Source organism: Malaclemys terrapin, chromosome 2 (genome assembly GCF_027887155.1).
Source record: "Malaclemys terrapin pileata isolate rMalTer1 chromosome 2, rMalTer1.hap1, whole genome shotgun sequence".
Taxonomy (NCBI): domain Eukaryota; kingdom Metazoa; phylum Chordata; order Testudines; family Emydidae; genus Malaclemys; species Malaclemys terrapin.
In genome coordinates, this window is record NC_071506.1 from 223,520,869 (window position 1) to 223,527,426 (window position 6,558).

Below are 6,558 nucleotides of genomic sequence, written 5' to 3' on the forward strand. Positions count from 1 at the left end.
TGAGTAAACTAGTCACTTATGGGTTTCTTGTTAGTTCTATCTAGGTCACTTGATACGTTTAGTAGTTTTGCTTAAATGAGGAAAATAAAACAGTGGCTAACCACTAAGATGTATGGATTCCCCCCCGCCATTTGGTCCCCTTCTAATCTACCTATTTTCAGTGGCATGGGCGTGAATAACAGGGACTAGGGCAAGAATGACAAAGAGTGCTCCTGAAACAGAAATAGATACTTGGAAATTTGTGCCAAACCCATACTGGTTTAGCTGTTTGCCCACGCTCATGTATTCTGTTCACGCACCTTGGTAACTGAAGTCTATGCTTGAAAAAAGGCATGCACTCAAGTTGAGATTCTAAGCTTGGGAGTTGGCATGACAACGTAAGCAAGTAGTCAGTGCAGGCAGCAACTGAAAGGAAGAGTTGGAAGAGAACACTAGAATCATGTGAAAACCATAAACTCAGAGGAAACAGAAGTGCTGGCAAGAGAAATGAAATGATAAAGTGTGAACATCATAGAGCTTCAGAGGTGTGGCAGTAGTAAAAATAATGAAAAATATGTTCAAGTCTAGTAGAAGACAGAGTATCTGATTGCTGAGGTAGTGGGTAATTTTGTCTCCAGTGGATAAGAAGATTGTGCTACTCTGGGCAAAACTCCAGCACTGTTGTGTGCCAATAGAAATACCTAAGCAGGCTGAACAAGAGCAGTTTTATAGTAAACTGCTAGTGGTGATGCAGAAAGCTTTCAGTTTTTTCTTTGCTTTAGGAGTAATTTAAATTTCTAGAAAGTAGCAATTTTTATCACAGGGCAATATTTGGGTAAAACGCAACAGTTGTGAAAATCCAATGGAAAATGTCTAGTAGCCAGAAAGACTGAGTACTGTTCATCCCTGGGTGCAGAAGTCATACCCTCACCAGACCTTTACTGGAGGAGGGATGGCATGATGCAGAGTTTATATTCAAATGAAATAATTAGCAAGACTCGGAGGGATTGGACATCTATGTGAGTAAGAATATCCAGAGTTACAGTTTATGCTAAAAAATTTTTTTATAGAAATATAAAACTTTGTGCTTCACACTTAAAACACAAGGTTTAGAGAGTATGATGAGGCCTTCATTAGAATGTGGAGAGTAGATTATCCCACTGCCTACTACAGTGTTTCTTGCACCTTCCTTTGGGCATCAGCTATTTCTTACCTTGACGTGAGATATACTGGATTGTTTTCTACGTCCAGGTATCATGAAAGCTCTTGACATTATTTTATAAAACTTTATTTGGTTTGGGAACTGGCTATCTAAGAAACTCTTTTTTCATATGCTATTGCCACCACTGTTTGAGGTCAAGTTGAGTGCTTTGACCAGCAGGCCTTGGGCTACGCCCACGCTACTCGCTGGATCGGCGGGTAGCAATCGATCTATCGGGGATCGATTTATCGCGTGTAGTGTAGATGCGATAAATCAATCCCCGATCACTCTCCCATTGACTGCTGAACTCCAGCTCAGCAAGAGGCAGAAGCAAAGTCGACGGGGGAGTCGCGGCAATTGACCCCGCACTGTGAGAATGCGAGGTAAGTCGAACTAAGATATGTCGACTTCAGCTATGCTATTCTCGTAAACTAAGATAAACAAGAGGTGACCAGACATGTTTATCATGTTCCGTAAGTAGAACTGAGGCTCTTCCGTTGCACAACACTGACCACTGGATACATGTAGCTCCCAATGCTGCACTAGAATTTGAATCCAAAATGTGTATATATAGGTTCAGAATTTCATTTAAAAGAAACTCATCCTATTCTCGTCTGTCAAGTATCTTTTCTGTAGTCAGAGGCATCTCAATTACAGGGTACGTAATCTCCCTCTTAAATTTAAATACAGCTCTCAAGTTTGCTGATGTGTATTTTTTACTTTTAACAAACTACCTATCAAAGGGTGGAGTATAATCTCAATTAATTTTATGAAAAGTGTGATTTTTAAAATATTCTAAAATTAAAATGATTATGCAAGAACTGAAGGCCTCTGTCATTTTCGGTGATCAAGAGATTGAAGTCCAAGTCTAATAGACTGCAGTGTTCCTTACTTCAGCTTCCAAGAAAATGGAGTAGAATGGGTATTTTTCTTTCTAAACTTTTAGTAGAACTCTGCCATTATGCTGTTTATAGACTCGATAGCCTCATCCAGCCTGGAGATGTCCTCCACTGAAATAGACAAGTTCCAAAGTTTCTAAATCTTTTTCAATTACTGCTGGCTACAATTATGCACAGATGGCATATGTCAACAACAACAAAAATCTTCCATAAGTTCTATTTCAGATATTTTTCTTCTTTGCTATCACTGAATTGTCCCTTAGAGATTGATATTTGAGTTAGTCAGTCAAAAACTTGCCTCTTTTCTATGTATATTGTGTCCACATTTTAATTATGGCATTATTATTTAAGACCATAAAATGCATAGTTCTTTACATTCAGGTAAAGACAAGGACCCTCTTCTGAAGATATCACAGTCTCTAATGTAGACTATACAGCGATCGCTATACAGATTAAGGTTTCACAAAAGAAGTATGTTTTAAAGCAGAAGAGAGCACTTGGCTCACAGGAAGGGCAAAGCTGTTCTAAACGTAAGGGGCAGTTTTGAAGAAAAGTGCAAAGCTGAGAGGGGGACACACTAAGTGAATAGTTAGGGGAGCAGATACAAAGATAAACTACATTCCCTTTTTTTTAAAGTTAACAAATTATTGGATAAGACCACTCATATTTAATATTCTAACAATGCGTGTATTATCACAAGAGCTTAAATGCTGTTATACTGTGCGCTCAGCCTCATGCAAAGCCAGACTGACACCCAGTGAAGTCAGTGCACAGATGCTGGTTTAACAGCATATAGAAAACTGACCCTCTCACTTTCAACATCTACTGTTCATCTTCCTTATTCTTTTATAATCTGAGCAATCTATATCAAAGCCATGGTTACTGACAAAACCGCATTTATTTTGTTGAACATAATCTTCAATTTCACTGGATTATTCTTTGAGCTCATACCTGTTGCAATGTACAAGAATCATTCTCCATAGTTTGTGGAAACTGACAATGATTGGAAACCTCTGGATGTCCCTAGACCAGCTTCTCGACTGATATAAATCTGCATAACTATCAGAAGCAATAGGGCTACACTGATTTATACCAGATGAGGGGGTGGAGTGAGGTAAAATAAAATCAAAGCAGGAGAGCATTTTATGCTTACTAGAGAAAAAGTAGCAATATTTTCCCTCAAGAAGACATTCACATTTGGAAACTGACGTAAGTATTTGGCTTTTTAAGAGATGCAAGCTGAACACAGCTTTTATTTAAGCACGATCTCCATATTTTCAGATTGGATAGGATTGCTTTGTGCTAAGAAATTAGTCCTGAGCACTCACGGCTGCAAGTGAAGTTAATGAGAGCTGTGCATTGAATAGAGTGCTCTGCTCCTAGATATCAGGTGGTAAGCACCCAAAATTGTTGGACATTTGACATTTTTGGCCTTAATCGCTCTGTGCCTCAGTTTCCCAATTGTAATATGGGGACAATACCTTCCTATCTTACTAGGGTGTTAAAATAAGTTAATGTTCGTGAAGCACTCAGATACTACAATGATGAGTCCCACAGAAATGCACACAAGGAAACAGCATTCAGAGCAGGGTTTAGACAGTGAGCAGTAAATAAGGCATTAGGCCACACTGAATGAGGACAATAAAAAGAATACCAACAGCTGCCCCTTTGGTAAGCATGGTCCATGCAATGCACTGAATGAGGTCTGGATACTATGGAAAAATTATCTGATTATGGATACATGAAAAGAAGCTGAACTAAGTTTCACAGGCAACCTAAATACTGGCATTTCTTAACTTTTTGAGTGCTTGATTTTGCAACTTTAGTGTTCTTAATGTGGCTTTTGTTTTGTTTTGTTACCATCTCTACCTATAATACTGGGTACTACTGTTTTTTAAAAAAAAAAAAGGCAGGCAACAATGGTATTTCACTTTAGTTTGAGCAATTGGATGAGAAGACTTGTTTCTAGATTTTTAGCTTATTGACACATATCCTTCTGAGATCATTTGTGGTGTAATACTGCTAAACATACTGGAATATCATTAATGTTAAGATTAGCCTTTTAAACAGAGCTCTCCTATAGTATGGCCAGCAGCTTTGATCCAATACCACATTTCATCATGTGGTACTAAGTAGTACGGTATAATCAAAGTACAAATATTTATAAAGAAATAAAGAATGCAAGGAGCATAATGATGCTGCTTTCATTTAATTTTCCAGGCCCTTTGGCTTCAACTACTAAATGTTTTGAAGAAGTCTGCAAACATTTTTTATCAGAGAACTTATATAAATGAATTGGCTGAACAGAACTATTTCCATTACAGGATTTAAAAAAAAAAAAAAAAATCTCCCTACCTTGAAAGGCTTATTGTCCACAGTATTAAGAGACACAGGATGTTTAAGTCCACTACCACAAATGTGAACAGATTTATAAGTCAATTTATTTAAAACATTATGGACTATCCAATGATTAAGACAGACAGATGATTTTATGATGTGTCCTGGTCCTTTAAAGCTATGGTATTTAATTTTACATATACTGTATTACAAAGTGTGTACAGGAAGAAATGGTGACAATTTTCAGAAATAAATTATGCTTCATTCAGAAGAATCTTTCTAGATCTAGCATATGACAATTCAGCAGAGTGCTTTCTCTTGCAGATTTTTCAGTTAAGTTTAGTACTACCACTTTGTTAGAAATAAGCAGTTGATCTTGTTATTCATGACCAGCAAAGTACTTATCACAGCAGTGGGCAGTGCTTAGAAGCCCTGGTTCAGCAAAATACTTCAACACAAGCCTAACGTAAAGTACGGGAGGAACTCCTGACACACTATTGTATCAGGACTATTGGGCCAGCTCCTCAGCTGATGCAAGTCTGCATAGTTTTACTTAATTAATTGGAGCAATGATGATTTACACCAAATAAGGATCTAGCCAATAGTATCTCACCACTTAAGTCTCATGCAAACTAGTTATGCGGCAGATTTTATGATTCCAGAGGTCTTCCTCGGACATTTATTCAGAATTAAAAGATTTTATTCAACAACAGCATTCTATAGCCACCCTTCAAATAAAAGCTGATAAAATTGATCAAGATAAATAGGGAAAGTTATTTTTAATACTAGTTTAATCTTCACTTCTTTGTAATTTAATTAAAGGCACTTCCACTGAGATAAAGGATAAAGCAGATACATTAAACACACTGTGTTTTCAATGGATTCTAAACCTTTTATTATCTTTACAGCATATGTTTAACAGAGTGTATTTAATAATTTAGTTGCAGTTTGACACAAAAGGAGGAGTCCTGGCCTGAGCCATATTTTGTTTCAAGGTCTTTCTCCTATGGATTCTCTACCTGTTACAGCCACCCATACATTTTAAAGTTGATTGGGAGTAACGAAGAATGCCCCAGAACACCAAAAATGGATGTCATTGTAAAAGGACAAAACATCAGTTGCCATGATCCCAAGTATCCTTATATGGAGAAAGCATCCAATTCAACTACATGGTTATGGAAAAACTGCTCTAATACTACTGCAAAGTTTGAATGCATAAACAGATAACCATACAACAGGATTGCAGCCACAGCTACAATTAATCTGCCCTTCCTGAATAAGCATTTGTTTTACATAACCTATGCCTCTCTCTGTTCCTAATGGGAGTAGTGTTCTCCACTCATTTATAGACACAGATGTTGGACTATCGAGAAACCGTGTACTTATCTGAAGTTCTGTATTTATCTCCCATGAAATAGAAGGGTCTGATAGTACACAAACATTAGTAACTGGGTTGGCCTTTACTAACATGTAACCAATCTGATTGACAAAAGCCAGTTAATAACTGGTCCATAATGGCAAAGATCACTGAGTAAGTGAACTCTAAAAGGTGAAATTAGGTACATAATCCTCCCCTTTATTTTTATGGATATTTATGCTCATAACAGTATCCATACTCTGATTTTGTAGTTAGATTAATTATATGTTGCTTTGCTTTAGTTAAATTTAATCCAGCAATAGTTATTTGGTATATGAGTACACACGAATCACATCACTGACATTTACAATGGTACTGATTATATAGTTGAAGTATGCAGCTAAAGAAACAGGCTGGCACTTCTTGGACATTATGCATTTGTTCAACTAATCTACACTTGCTATCATCAATGTGAAACCTAACACCAAGCACAAGGATGTTTTAAAAAGTGAACTAGCTGTACCCTAATAAAATAACACAACTACAGTCAGTATTTTGCAGAAATTCAGTGGCTTTTGATTATGTATCTGAGAGAAAACAAACAATTATAGGAGAATGTTTTAGCTAGTGCCACATGTTAAATAATCCTTTACTCAAATATTTAATTCTTTAAAGATTTAAAAGATATTTGTAACTGGCAGGCCATGCTTTACAGTCTGGATCCCCCTAGGAAAACATCCAGATATCTATTAAACATCTGGTAGCCTCCATTTCACTGAGCAGAC